This window comes from Mus caroli, unplaced genomic scaffold (assembly GCF_978045245.1).
Source record: "Mus caroli unplaced genomic scaffold, Mus_caroli_1 scaffold_8, whole genome shotgun sequence".
Classification (NCBI taxonomy): Eukaryota; Metazoa; Chordata; class Mammalia; order Rodentia; family Muridae; genus Mus; species Mus caroli.
In genome coordinates, this window is record NW_028227263.1 from 86,463,892 (window position 1) to 86,477,411 (window position 13,520).

Sequence of the window (13,520 nt, forward strand, 5' to 3'; positions counted from 1 at the left end):
CACCCTCTATATTACTTTTCCTCAAAAGTCAAGCTAACATTTATTCGTTTGTATGCTTTAAACTCCCTGTGTTTAATTATTGCTTTCTATATGCACATTGATTTTGGGTCATTTATTCTTACATTAGCATCCTACTACAGTTGAATACATCCCCATGTACATCTTGCTTTCCCTCCCTTGTACCTACGCACTGTGAATATTTTCTCATGTAACAGGAACTCTATGTACCCTCCTCTTCATTGCTTGTATGTTTCCTTACTTGATTTTAATCACCTCCTGTTTGGTAACTAATTTTGCTCTGTTCTGTTTAATAGATATATCAAAAAAAAATCAGTATTTTCTACATCTCTTTGACATTTTCCTGTTCATATACTCTTCCCATGTTTATGTTCATACTTTTTCTCCCTCTCTTCTACAAGCTGATATAAATATTCCAGAAATGTTAAAGTCAAGAAAATCTGTGTGTGTGTATAGATAGATATAGATGATATAGATATAGATAGATATATATGAATTCATCCCTATGGCATTATGGCATGGGGGAAATCTAAGTCCTTAAATTTGTTTGTAGGAAAAATAAGACTCAATGTTGATACCTCAACAAGAATAACACAGGACATTTGAGAACTGATTGTTTTTTCAAAATATCTAATCCAAAGGTCAAATATCAGAATTCTAGACTTTAGACTATTTCATCTCTAACTACTACAAAAAAGTCTTGTTAATATGGCTTTATTCAAAACTCAACCTTTATTCACTCTAAAAGAATAAACTAAACAATATTCCAGATAACAGCATCCTCTAAGATCCATTTTTTGTTGTTGTTGTAAACTGTCATCCAGGATTTTATGCCTGTTTGACAATTGTGGAGAAAGGTTTGATATAGTCATCACTATCATGTCATTTATATACCCCTTTATGAGTGAGAGTCGCGATATCACTATCTAGTAAAGGTGAAATATCAATTCATATTATAACTCTAGTAATAGCAAGGAGAGTAGCAGGATACTGCTCTAATCAATCAGTGAGGATTTACCTTGCTGTGTTGATTATTTTTATATACAATCCACAGATAAAGCATATGCCTAGTAATTGAAGCTCAATAATCAATTCGTTTTCTGGTGTTGTTGGAAGATTTTCCAGTAATAGGTGAATTTAAAGAGGGATTATGTGGTGGCGCACGCCTTTAATCCCAGCACTCGGGAGGCAGAGGCAGGCGGATTTCTGAGTTCGAGGCCAGCCTGGTCTACAAAGTGAGTTCCAGGACAGCCAGGGCTACACAGAGAAACCCTGTCTCGAAAAACCAAAAAAAAAAAAAAAAAAAAAAAAAAAGAGGGATTACAAGATAGGATAAACAGAGAAAGAGCTACTGAAGTATTGGAATTTAATTGTCACAATATGTCATTTTAGATTTAGTTCAGAAAAAAAATGAAATGATAGGAAAGCAAATTTCTGTGCTAATGAAATTGTGGAAGACTTTGAAGATTTGCAAGAATTTCACAAAGACATCCATGGAAAGTCAAGTAAATGAAACCAAGTCTACCTGATATGGGCAATTATCCATTTTTTTATGATACTTTTCTTTATAAACATAAACTGTCTAATAGGATATACCTTCCTATTTAAAGTTCAATATACCACCATGAGGTCACTACTTCAACTTTTGAACTTGTAGTAATTGTACATATAATTGACATATAAACGAGTAATCTTCAGAAGGAGAGGTCTATAGATGTAACTTATCCTGTTGGGCATCTAACTGGGGAAGGAAGTGATAACAGTAGTCCCAATGACCACTAGGATTAAGTGATCTCTTGAAATATGTGTAGACTTTGCAAGGACTCTCTTCACAAGTACAATAATCACTCCACACCTCTGGAGTTATTGAACTGTATATACCTCCCTAGATATAATTCGAGGGGTGGTGTTTAAATTACAAACATAGTGTAATGAACAGGATAGCAGCAGAGGCCAGAAACATCATTTCAGACATTAGTGGAATCAATTCAGATACTGAAATAGAGGATAATTGAAGAAATCAAAATGCCATAAGTGGAAAGATTCTGGGAGATTGAGTAAAGTTGATGAACACAAACAATGTTAGTGTCTCACGTGCATTCTGATATATACAACATTAATATATGTGTTAAAGGCCCACTATGACACTGCAGGGCAAACTGAGGAAGACTGCAAGTGCCAATGGCAGGGGTTGGTGGTAAGAGCAGCTGAAGGATGTTGGTCTGGATACCAATAAGAGCTGCTGCCTCTGTCAAGCAGTGATAAGATTGAGTGTGAGGGGAGAAGAACAAATATACACACACACAAACACACAGAAGGATGAAACAAGAGCTGAGCTTCAACAATTTAATTTTTCCCCTCAAATGCTATCTAGATCGCTTAAGAAAAAGTTTTTCTATTGGAAAGAAAATTACCTCAAAGCCATGAGTTGCACATGTTCTAGAGACATTCACTTGCAAAATATACTTTCCAAATATATATAAAAATATTTACACAAAGGGAAATTATGTTATATTTTTAATGTTTTCATTGAAACCTATATCTAATGAAAGAATTGGAATCTATCTTCATTTGCAAAATCCCATTGTGACCTTAAACCAGTAATTATTTAGTCATTGATTAACAAAGTTTGAGCAGTCAAAAGTCTCAAGTCAAAAGTAGCAAGTTAATGCCTGTGCTTGGATAACAACCATCTGTACTTACTCAGGAGCATTTCATGTCTTATTTCTTATTTTTGAAGTTCAGATCAGCTAAGATGGTTAATCATCTGTTCTCTGTTCTTATACTCATAATAAAAATGTTTGTTCTTTATTATATGGTTACTGTTTTCCTGGTACACTTAGAAAACCTGCTACCTTATCCCTAGATCAAAAATTCAGTGAACTCAGGCCCAACTTATTGCACATGTTTTCTTTGAACAAATTACATGCTTGTAATGTATGTTGAATTCTCGCTGTGTGCCTTTTTGTAACTCATTTTTGCCATTCTATCAGGAATAGTCACATTTTTAAAAAAATTCTAACTTAAAACTTTCAACCATCCTAACTTCTTATCTTTATACTTTTAACCCTAACTGTACTTTTATAGAATTACCCTAATCTCCCTAAATATTTTAAATCAAGCTAATTTCCTAAAATGAAAAGAAGTTAAAAAAATCCATAAATCACTAGTTCATCTTACTACCTTTATGACAAGTTCTTTCATCCTCATGTTGAACTGCAAGAAAATTGTGCAACAAGGTAGGTTATCACCCAGGAAGTAATAACACACAGTTTTAAATATTATGGTTCTTCCAGTGTCCACTTACACCAAGGCAAATAAATGACTATGGAAAACAGTATGAGAAATATGGGAAATCACCACAATCTCCGAAGTTGTGCTATAACAGAGCTCACTGAGTGCAGCTGAATAGAAACTTGGGTATCATGAGGAAGCTCATTTTCACACCATAACTCTTTCTGCTTAATGCCTGCCATATGCACATGAAACAATTGATGATAATATATCAGATATACCCATGCTCAAAATCACCTGGCTTATTGAACTTAGTTTCTCATTAGATGTGAATACAGTGAATTGTGCTTTGAACAAGTGACAATGGAATTTCAAAAGGTATCATGTTTATAGCCTTGGCAGCCCTCCAAATAATTACAGAATAATTGATTGGAAATTTTTATTAGTTATTTTATTCGTTGACATTTCATATGATAACCCCCTTCCTGGGGACAGCTCCGCAAATATCCATCAAAATTCCTCTTTCCCCTCTTGCCTTTGCAATCTCAAAAAGCCCACTTTCTGCTCTAACATATCCATACACTGAGTATCAATACTCCACAGAGGATGGGACTACTCTTCTGTTGATGTCAAATAAGGTCATCTGTGTGTTGGAATGGTGTACTGCTTCTGCCACAGGAGCCCTCATGTGGGTCCCTGCACTACACAGAGGCCAGTGACAGCAAGTTCACACTCTGTAGGACTCCAGACTCAGAAGACCTGAGAACAATTTAGGGGCCCATGGGGCTGTTTGTAGCCTGGTACTGAAGGGGAAAACAGGGAAATGGTAGAAGAACCCCTGGTTAGTTCTCAAAGTGATGATAATATCATAGGCTTAGTCACAGGGGTGGCTTGGCTTGGAGGTGACCTGGCCGAGAGAACAGGGAGCCCTAATGTAGGAGATTAGATAGGGCTCTTTAGAGGAAGATCTACTCAATTCTTACCACCATACTTCCTGATAAGAAAAGGCAGTCCATATTTAAAATATATTTAGGTATATTGAATTAGCAGCAGTATACTCGTAGGTTCTTTTTTTAATCCATGACTTCACTAGCCTGGATGATTTGATAATTTCTGAGTAAGGAATGCTTTATTTCTTGTTAATTAACTCTAATTGTAGAACTATTGGTTACCAGAAGAACATTAATACAGCTACTGTACCCTCAGATTTATTGCAGGTAATTGTGGTTCATAGGAATCACAAATGGAAAGGGTTGTTTCTTGCTTCCCTTTTTTCAAATCTCATATGGTGTTATCTGATAACCTAGATTTATTTCTAGGTAGTTTAAATGTCAGTAAGTAGCGAACATCTTAGGACAATATTTCTCCCCAACCTACCCATTCCCCTATGCTGAGGTATCAGGTTTTCACAGGACCATGTGTCTCTACTCCCTTTGTTGCCAGACAAGACCATCCTCTGCTACATAAGAAACTTGAGGCCTCAAAAGGGCAGTATCCAGGGATCCATCCCATAATCAGCTTCTAAACACGGACAACATTGCATACACGAGCAAGATTTTGCTGAAAGGACCCAAATATAGCTGTCTCTTGTGAGACTATGCAGGGGCCTAGCAAACACAGGAGTGGATGCTCACAGTCAGCTATTGGATGTATCACAGGGCTCCCAATGGAGAAGCTAGAGAAAGTACCCAAGGAGCTAAAGGGATCTGCAACCCTATAGTTGGAACAACATGATGAACTAACCAGTACCCCGGAGCTCTTGTCTCTAGCAGCATATGTATGGAAAGATGGCCTAGTCGGCCATCACTGGAAAGAGAGGCCCATTGGACTTGCAAACTTTATATGCCCCAATATAGGGGAATGCCAGGGCCAAAAGAATGGGAATGGGTGTGTAGGGAAGTGGGGGGCAGTATGGGGGACTCTTGGGATAGCATTGGAAATGTAATTAAGGAAAATATGTAATAAAATATTAAAAAAAGAAAAAAAAGATAATTGAACCAAAAATGTGGGCAACTGAAATAAAACAAATAATTGCCTGCAAAAAAAAAAAGAAAGAAGCTTGAGGCATGGGTTGTTTCATGTGTATTCTCAGGTTGGTGCTTTAGTCCCTGGGAGCTCTGAGTGATCTGGATATTTGATATTGTTGTTCTTCCAATGGGGTTGCAAACTCCTTCAGCTCCTTTAATCTCTTCTCTAACTCTGACATCTGGATCCCGGTACTCAGATATAAGATTGGCTCTGGGCATCTGCATCTGTATTTGTCAGGCTCTAACAGAGCCTCTTAAGAGACAGCTATATCAGGCAGAAGTTAGCAAGCACTTCTTGGCATCAGCAATAGTGTTTGGTTTTACTGTCTGTATATGGGATGGATCTACAGGTCAGTAGTCTCTGAATGGCCTTTCCTTTAATCCCTGCTCAATATTTTAGAGAAGAGCAATTCTGGGTTAAAATTTGGAGATGACTTGCCTAACATCTGGATCCAGTCTCCACAGGTTCTCTATCCCATTTTTTGGGTATTGTGTCAGTTGACATTGTTGTCATATATCTAACAGTATTTAATTCTAAATAACCACTTATTTGCATTTTTATCTATGTGTGCCCTGTTCCTATATAAACTAAACAATGGTGCTAGCAAGTGTTCCCTAAGGCCATGAACATTTTCAGTACCAAATGAATGAGCTAACACTTAATTTTCCATAACCTTGAACAATTACTTAAGAAATATCACCATGCTCATAACACTACACTACACATTTAAGCAGATGCTATACTGATGTCACCAATTTTGAAAACAGAATATGTGTGAAGTTTTCCATATTCACATTTGTTTTTCTGTTTCCCAAAAAGTACATTCAGGCCTTGAATGAGAAAACCAGGTGCTATGTCCTCTAATAGGTACAATGAACATATGACCTACAGCAACTTTGTTTTTTCTGCTAGCAGTACCAAATATTATATGCTTCTATGTGGAAAGTTTAAGTATTAGAAATTCTGTCTTTCCTCTAGTATCATAGAAACAATTACTCCCTACCTCCAAAATAATAAAAAAGTAGTGTTTTCTCTATGATTTCATGTTATCTGGAGTTCTACAGTAATTATATTCTGAATTTAACTACATGAAAAATTTCCTATGATCAAGTTATATATTATTTGGTGTAAAGAGTAGAATTTTGGCTTCATAAAGTATTACACACAAACACAAATGTATTTACCTGTATAGAATTAGAGAATGGCATAATTCTGGGCAAATAGAAAATTAAGAACAGACCTAAAGGACAGGATATATAATACACTAGGTTAAGGAATTGGAGGAGGCAGAATTGTAGGTTTGCTGTAATTATTTTATGATAAAAATATTAAACTGTATGTTGCTGTAACATGAAAGTGTAATACTTAATTATAGCATAAATTAAAATTACAATTTCAGTAAAAAAAATCAATTCAAGTACCCAGTGGCAATAGCAATATTTTAATTTACTGCAATTTATTGGAACATGTTAAATCTATATAAAATACAATGTAATACTGAGGGTCCTTGCATCTATCTGTGAAATGCCAACTTCCAAATAAACATACACATAATATTCACAATAAAAAGACAAGTAGATATATCAATGGTACAGTTTTGGCAGAATAGTCCATTTTACCTAGGAAGGTGCCTTTTGTCTGATGTACAATTAATAGTTTGAAACACTACAAATAAAGGACATATAAAATATGTCAATAGACTGGCATTGTTGCTAATAATACCTCATCCCAGTGATAAGTTTTAACTAAAATACTAAACTAGAGGAATAGAACAAAATTGATTCGGTTAAGTCTCTGCAGCCTTCAATATAGCTATTTTAGGATATTTCTTTCCTTCTCTGTTTCATCTTGAATGAAACATTCAAAGTTTGAGTAGGAAAAATGTCATAGCAATGAATAAATTTGCAAATTTGTACAATTTTAAGCATACTGTCTGTGATTAAAAACAATAAACAATTCATTGAGGAGAGGAAGCACTGTTCTCCTAATATGCACATAGGGGAAATTATAATTTATGCTGAGAGATTTTGGGTGTGAAAATTGGACTTCCATATAACCCATGCTGTCATATGAACCACATTAAAATTAGTTTATGAAATTTATATTAGTTGAACACTATTTTCTTTATGTTATTTATTCAAGACCTCCTAAGGTTAATTGTAATTCCTACATAACAATCATGAAATATAGTTCAGCAGTAATATCAGTATAGAACTTAATGCTTTCTTTACTCTGTGTAAGTACATATACCTTAATTTATGTTTAATTACTGTATTATATAACAACTATATTTCAAAGCAAAAAAAATAAATAAATAAAAGGAGAAACCTCAGGAAGTACTGTAGTATACATTACACCTATGAGGATTTTGAAACATATTCTAAGAACAGTTCTGTGTTCTGAAGAAATTTAATTTGCAACACTCATGATTTGTTTTGTGTTGTTTTGTTTTGTTTATCTTTATCCTAAATTATTCTCATGAGCATTCATAGTCCTACTAAATGTCTCAATTTCTTGATCATCTTCCCCACCCTTTCTGAACATTGCATCAAATGAATAATTTTTAGGAATATGTATAAATATACCATGAAATTGTATTTTTGTTATTTACTCAAAATGCTGCAGTACAAATTATTGTGTAAAAGCTAATTTTTATCCTTATTTCATTAAAAAGACTATTCCAAGCAGTCCAGACTAGGGTAAGACAAGGATAATGACATAGCTAGTTTGGTCTATTGTTTGATTCAACTGGAGCCTGGGAGTGAGCACAAATTCAGGGCCAGGCTTCAAAACATGAGGAGAACATTGATTTTTTTTCTTGATTTATTTCCTTTTTATATTATTATCTTTGCATTCTCATCAATGTTCCTCTTCCAGAATACCTCATCCATGACCCCTTGCTTTCTCCTCTGAGAAGTTGGAGTCCTCCCCTTGGTATCCTCTCACCTCAGCATATCAAGTCTGTGCCAGAATAGGCATATACACTCACACTAATGTCAGACAAGATAACCCAGCTAGTAAAACATATCCCACACAGGAAACAGCTTTTGGGATAGCCTCCACTCTAGTTGTTCAGTACCTACATGACAACCTATCTGCACATCTGCTACATATAATCAGATTGGAGGAGGAAAGCTGCGGTGAAAACATGTATGTTCTTTGGCTGGTGGATCAGTCTCTGAGAACCCCAGGGTTCATGTTAAATGATGCTGTTGGTCATTCTGTGGAGTTCCTATCCCCTCTATGTACCACAATCCTTCTTCCAACTCTTCCATAATCATTCCCAAGTTCCATCCACTATTTGGCTATAGGTATCAGCATCTCTCAGAGTCAGCTGCCGTGTGGCCAACATTGCTAGACACTAGTCTGCAAGCATAAGAGAGTATCATTAATAGTGCTAGTGATTAGTGCTTACAGGTGAGATGTATCTCTCATTGGGTGGTAAATTGCTTGGCCATTTTCTCATTCTCAATTCCAGTTCCATCACTTCATTTCTACTAGACAGCATACATTTTGGATTGACAGTTTTCTGGGTGGGTTTCTGTCCCTATCAGTCAACTGTTTCCAGCCTGGTTACAAAAGGTGAGTACTTTAGGTTGCATATCGCCTATGTTAGAAGTCATAGTGAAGGTCACCCCCATTGATGCTTGGGGACCTCCCCTATCCTAGGTATCAAGATGCCCCCTACCTCCCCACCACTACCAGGAACACATTTCCATTCATTCTCCTGATCATCTGGCTATCTTGCCTGTATATCTCCTCACTTGACACTGACACTCCCTCCCTTCATTCTCATCTTGATTCCCTCTCCTAAACCATTTACTCCATCTATCTGCCTCCTATGACTATTTTATTCCCTTTCTAAGTGACACTCACACATCCTCACTTGGGTCATTTTCTTGTTATCTTCTTTGTGTCTGTGCCCTGTAGAATGGGTTTCTTATTTTTTAGTTAATATCCCATAACAAGTGAGTACACATATCCATGTCCTTTTGAGTCTCAGTTACCCTCACTCATCAGGTAACATTGATTTCAAAGTATCCCATAAATTTGGGTATAATGAGCCTTCATTTTTATTGAGTTCTAAAAATTATTCAATTTCTTTCTTTCCTGATCCAGAGAGCACTGACTAGAGACTTGTTTAACTTCTATGAATGTGTATTTTTCTTGTGTTTCTATTGTTGAAGTTCATCTTTAATCCATTGAGGTATGATAAGATACAAGGCATTATTTCAATTTTCTTGTATCTGTCAAGACTTGCATTGTTACTAATGACATAGTCAGTCACCCATGAGATATTGAGAAGAAGCTATATTCATTTGTTTTGGTAAAATATTATGTAGATGACTTTTAGGAACATCTGAATCATAATTCCTTTTCATTTCATTATTTATCTGTTAATTTTCGTTTAGGTGACTGCTGAGAACCAGCCTCAAAACTTTTGGGGTTCTCAAGAATAGGAGGCTTGGATCCATACCAAATCAGAATCTCAAGCAGCTACACGATGGCAGTGACTTGGTGTTCTAAAGTTTCAGTCAATGAAACTTTTCCGGGTCATTATTTTCTCCAAACCAATTAATTTTCCTGAAATTCTTATCTAAGTATACAACCAAATTACACAAGGTACATAGAAAGTCACAATTCAGTGCCTGAAAAAGCCAAAGCAAGTTATACATTACCATTAGACTCCCAGAAAAGCCATCAAATCACAGCTATTCTGGGCATGAACATGTCCTTACAGCATTAGCTTTAGCACTATACAAGTCAAAATAATATTAATATTTTAGCTTATCTTAAATTAGCAAAATCTCTTTATTAATCTCATTCAAATATCTATTTCAACAGTACATGCCAAACTCTTTTCTGTATGCAATATTAATTCACCTTGTAGCTTCCCCAGGACACCTTACAAGCCCAAATTTTATCTATTAGAACTTGTGCCCTAATTTCCAAGGCAACAGATTCCAGACAGGCAAAGACATATATCCCAATCTTACCAGGAACGTCAGTTCACTAATCCAATGTCCCATCCAGGGAGTCTACTTTTTCTATTAATTCTTTATCATTTGTATTATACATAGATATTCCCCAATCATATTTCTGTATTAAACTTCCTATTATTAGAGATTTTTCTCCATAGGGGCTCTCACCATAGCTCTATGATCCAGTGGACCCCACTACTTCTCTTCCTCTCTCTTGTCACTTGTATTTCCTATGGACATCCCTGTCTTTGGCAACATAAATATTTTTCTTTTTCTTTCTTTTTTTTTAAACCTCCAAAATTTATTTATTTATTTATTTATTTATTTATTTATTTATTTATTTTTATATTTTTTATTAGGTATTTTCATCATTTACATTTCCAATGCTATCCAAAAAGTCCCCCATACCCACCCTCCAACTCCCCTACACACACACTCCCCATTTTTGGCCCTTGCATTCCCCTGTACTGGGGAATATAAAGTTTGCAAATCCAATGTGCCTCTCTTTCTAGTGATGGCCGACTAGGCCATCTTTTGATACATATGCAGCTAGAGACAAGAGCTCCGCGGTACTGGTTAGTTCATATTGTTGTTTCACCTGTAGGGTTGCAGCTCCCTTTAGCTCCTTGGGTGCTTTCTCTAGCTCCTCCATTGGGGGCCCTGTGATCCATCCAATAGCTGTCTGTGAGCATCCACTTCTGTGTTTGCTAGGCCCCGACATAGCCTCACAAGAGACAACTATATCTGGGTCCTTGCAGCAAAATCTTGCTAGTGTATGCAATAGTGTCAGCGTTTGGAAGCTGATTATGGGATGGATACCTGGATATGGCAATCACTAGATGGTCCATCCTTTTGTCACAGCTCCAAATTTTGACTCTGTAACTCCTTCCATTGGTGTTTTGTTCCCAATACTAAGAAGGAGCAAAGTGTCCACACTTTGTTTGGTCTTCATTCTTGAGTTTCATGTGTTTAGCAAATTGTATCTTCTATCTTGGGTATCCTAAATTTCTGGGCTAGTATCCACTTATCAGTGAGTACATATTGTGTGAGTTCCTTTGTGATCAGGTCAAGTCACTCAGGATGATGCCCTCCAGGTACATCCACTTGACTAGGAATTTCATAAATTCATTCTTTTTAATAGCTGAGTAGTACTCCATTGTGTAAATGTACCACATTTTCTATATCCATTCCTCTGTTGAGGGGAATCTGGGTTCTTTCCAGCTTCTGGCTGTTATAAATAAGGCTGCTATGAACATAGTGGAGCATGTGTCCTTCTTACCAGTTGGAACATTTTCTGGATATATGCCCAGAAGAGGTACTGTGGTATCTTCCAGTAGTACTATGTCCATGAGGGCCATTCCAATCTCTGTTATCAGGTTACCAACAATCTAGTTCAAATGTGTCACCAAACATGAGTTAGCAGCAGCAGCACAATACAGAAACAGCAGAAAATGTAAGGCTTCAGCTAAATCATGATTCAGTTGAAGCCAGCAGAACCAGATGGAAGGCAAGGAGAAGTTCTCTACTAAAAATCACTCTACAAATCAATACCAGTGAAACACAATATCAAGGAAAGGTTGCAAGGGTAACTATGGGTGTGACCTATTCTTGTCAATTGAGTCCTACTTATACTTTTTCCAAATATCACATGTCCTCTCATGTATATTTCTTCAGGCAAAAATTACATGACTCTGCATCAGCATAACCTCACATGAGTCTGCTTCAGCAAAATATCACATGAATCTGCATCACATGACACAACCAGAAAATTCTATTTCAGTGTCGAGCTGAAGTCTCCCACTATTGAAGTGTTTAGTTCAATGTATGCTTTCAGTTTTAGCAATGTGTCTTTTACAAATGTGGATGCCATTTCTGTTTGGGGCATAGATGTTATAAATTGAGATATTATCTTGTTAGATTTTTCCTTTTTATGTGTTATGAAGAGTGCTTCCAGGCTTATTTTGATTAATTTGGTTAGAATGGCTACTTTGGCTAGCTTCTTGAGTCCATTCACTTGGAAAACATTGTCCCACACCTTGCTCCGAAATAGTGTCTTTCTCTTCTATTCCTATTACACTAATGCTATGTCTTTTCATGGTATCCCTGATTTACTGAATATTTTGTGTCAGGATTATTTTTTTTAGATTTAACAATTTATTGACTGATGTACCAATTTCTAACGTTCTATCTTGTAAGCGTAAGATTCTTTCTTCTGTATCCAGTATTCTGTTTGTGACCCTTGCATATGTTGTTCCTATTCACTTCCCTATGTTTTCCATCTCAAAGGTTCCCTCAGTTATTCTTTTCTTTACTGTCTCTATTTCCAGTTTCAGGTCATTCACAGTCTTACTTATTTCATGAACTGGTTTTAATTGTATTTTCCTGTATAACTTTAAGGAATTTGGTTGTTTCATCTTTAAGGATCTCTACCTGTTTTATTTTATTTTTGTGGTTTTTAAAGAGATTGTTTTCTTTTTGACTTTAAAGACCTCTATCACATAATTAAGGTTGACTTTATGGTGATTTTCTTGTGCTTCATTTGAGTTAGGATTTCCAGGGCTTGCTGTAGAAAGTTAGTTGTGCTCTGAAGGTTTTATATTACCTTTGTCTTGTTCTCTGTGTTCTGATGGTCTTTAGCCATCTGAATGGCTTTCATCACTGGTTAGTCCTATTGTATTAGGTATGGGGATTGAGCTTAACCTCCCTAGTTCTGGTGTGGCAGTCCTCTGATGTGTATCCATGGGATGTAAGTTTCCTGATCACAAGGTTTGAGTGGTTCCTGATCTCTTGGTCTGATGAATGTGGATGGAGAAGTGGCAGGAGTGTAGAGGTCCAGCAGGGATACCAGACTGCTCAGGGAAGCTTGAGGTTCCCAGTGAATTCAGTGAGCAAGTAAGATGAGTGGGTGAAGATAATGTAACCTATACACTTCAGGATCTGCAGGACTGATGAAAGTGGATGAAAAGGGCAGTAGGGTAATAACAGGATATCCACACTCTTTTTGATTCGAGTGGAATGAATCGATTTGCCATCTGATTTTTGAGTATCATGTAAACTAGCAAATTATAAACATAACAAATAAGAGTAAAATATTTTACTCTGTGTAATATTAGCCAACAAGAATGTTTTCAGAGTACGTATAATACTTATTTATTAAGTTGATTTAAAAATAAGACAGCAGCATGAAAAGAGTACTTCAACTATGTCAAAGAATAAAAGCCTGTTTTCTGTCCCAGTACAGGGGAATGCAAGGGCCGA

At 36.2% G+C, this 13,520-nt stretch overlaps 1 long non-coding RNA gene across 16 annotated transcripts in view; it reads left to right on the forward strand.

Moving 5' to 3' along the window:
* The window catches only part of LOC115031543 (uncharacterized), a 513,648-nt gene that overhangs the window by 243,245 nt on the left and 256,883 nt on the right, over positions 1–13,520 (forward strand). The gene's annotated exons all lie outside the window — the stretch shown is intronic.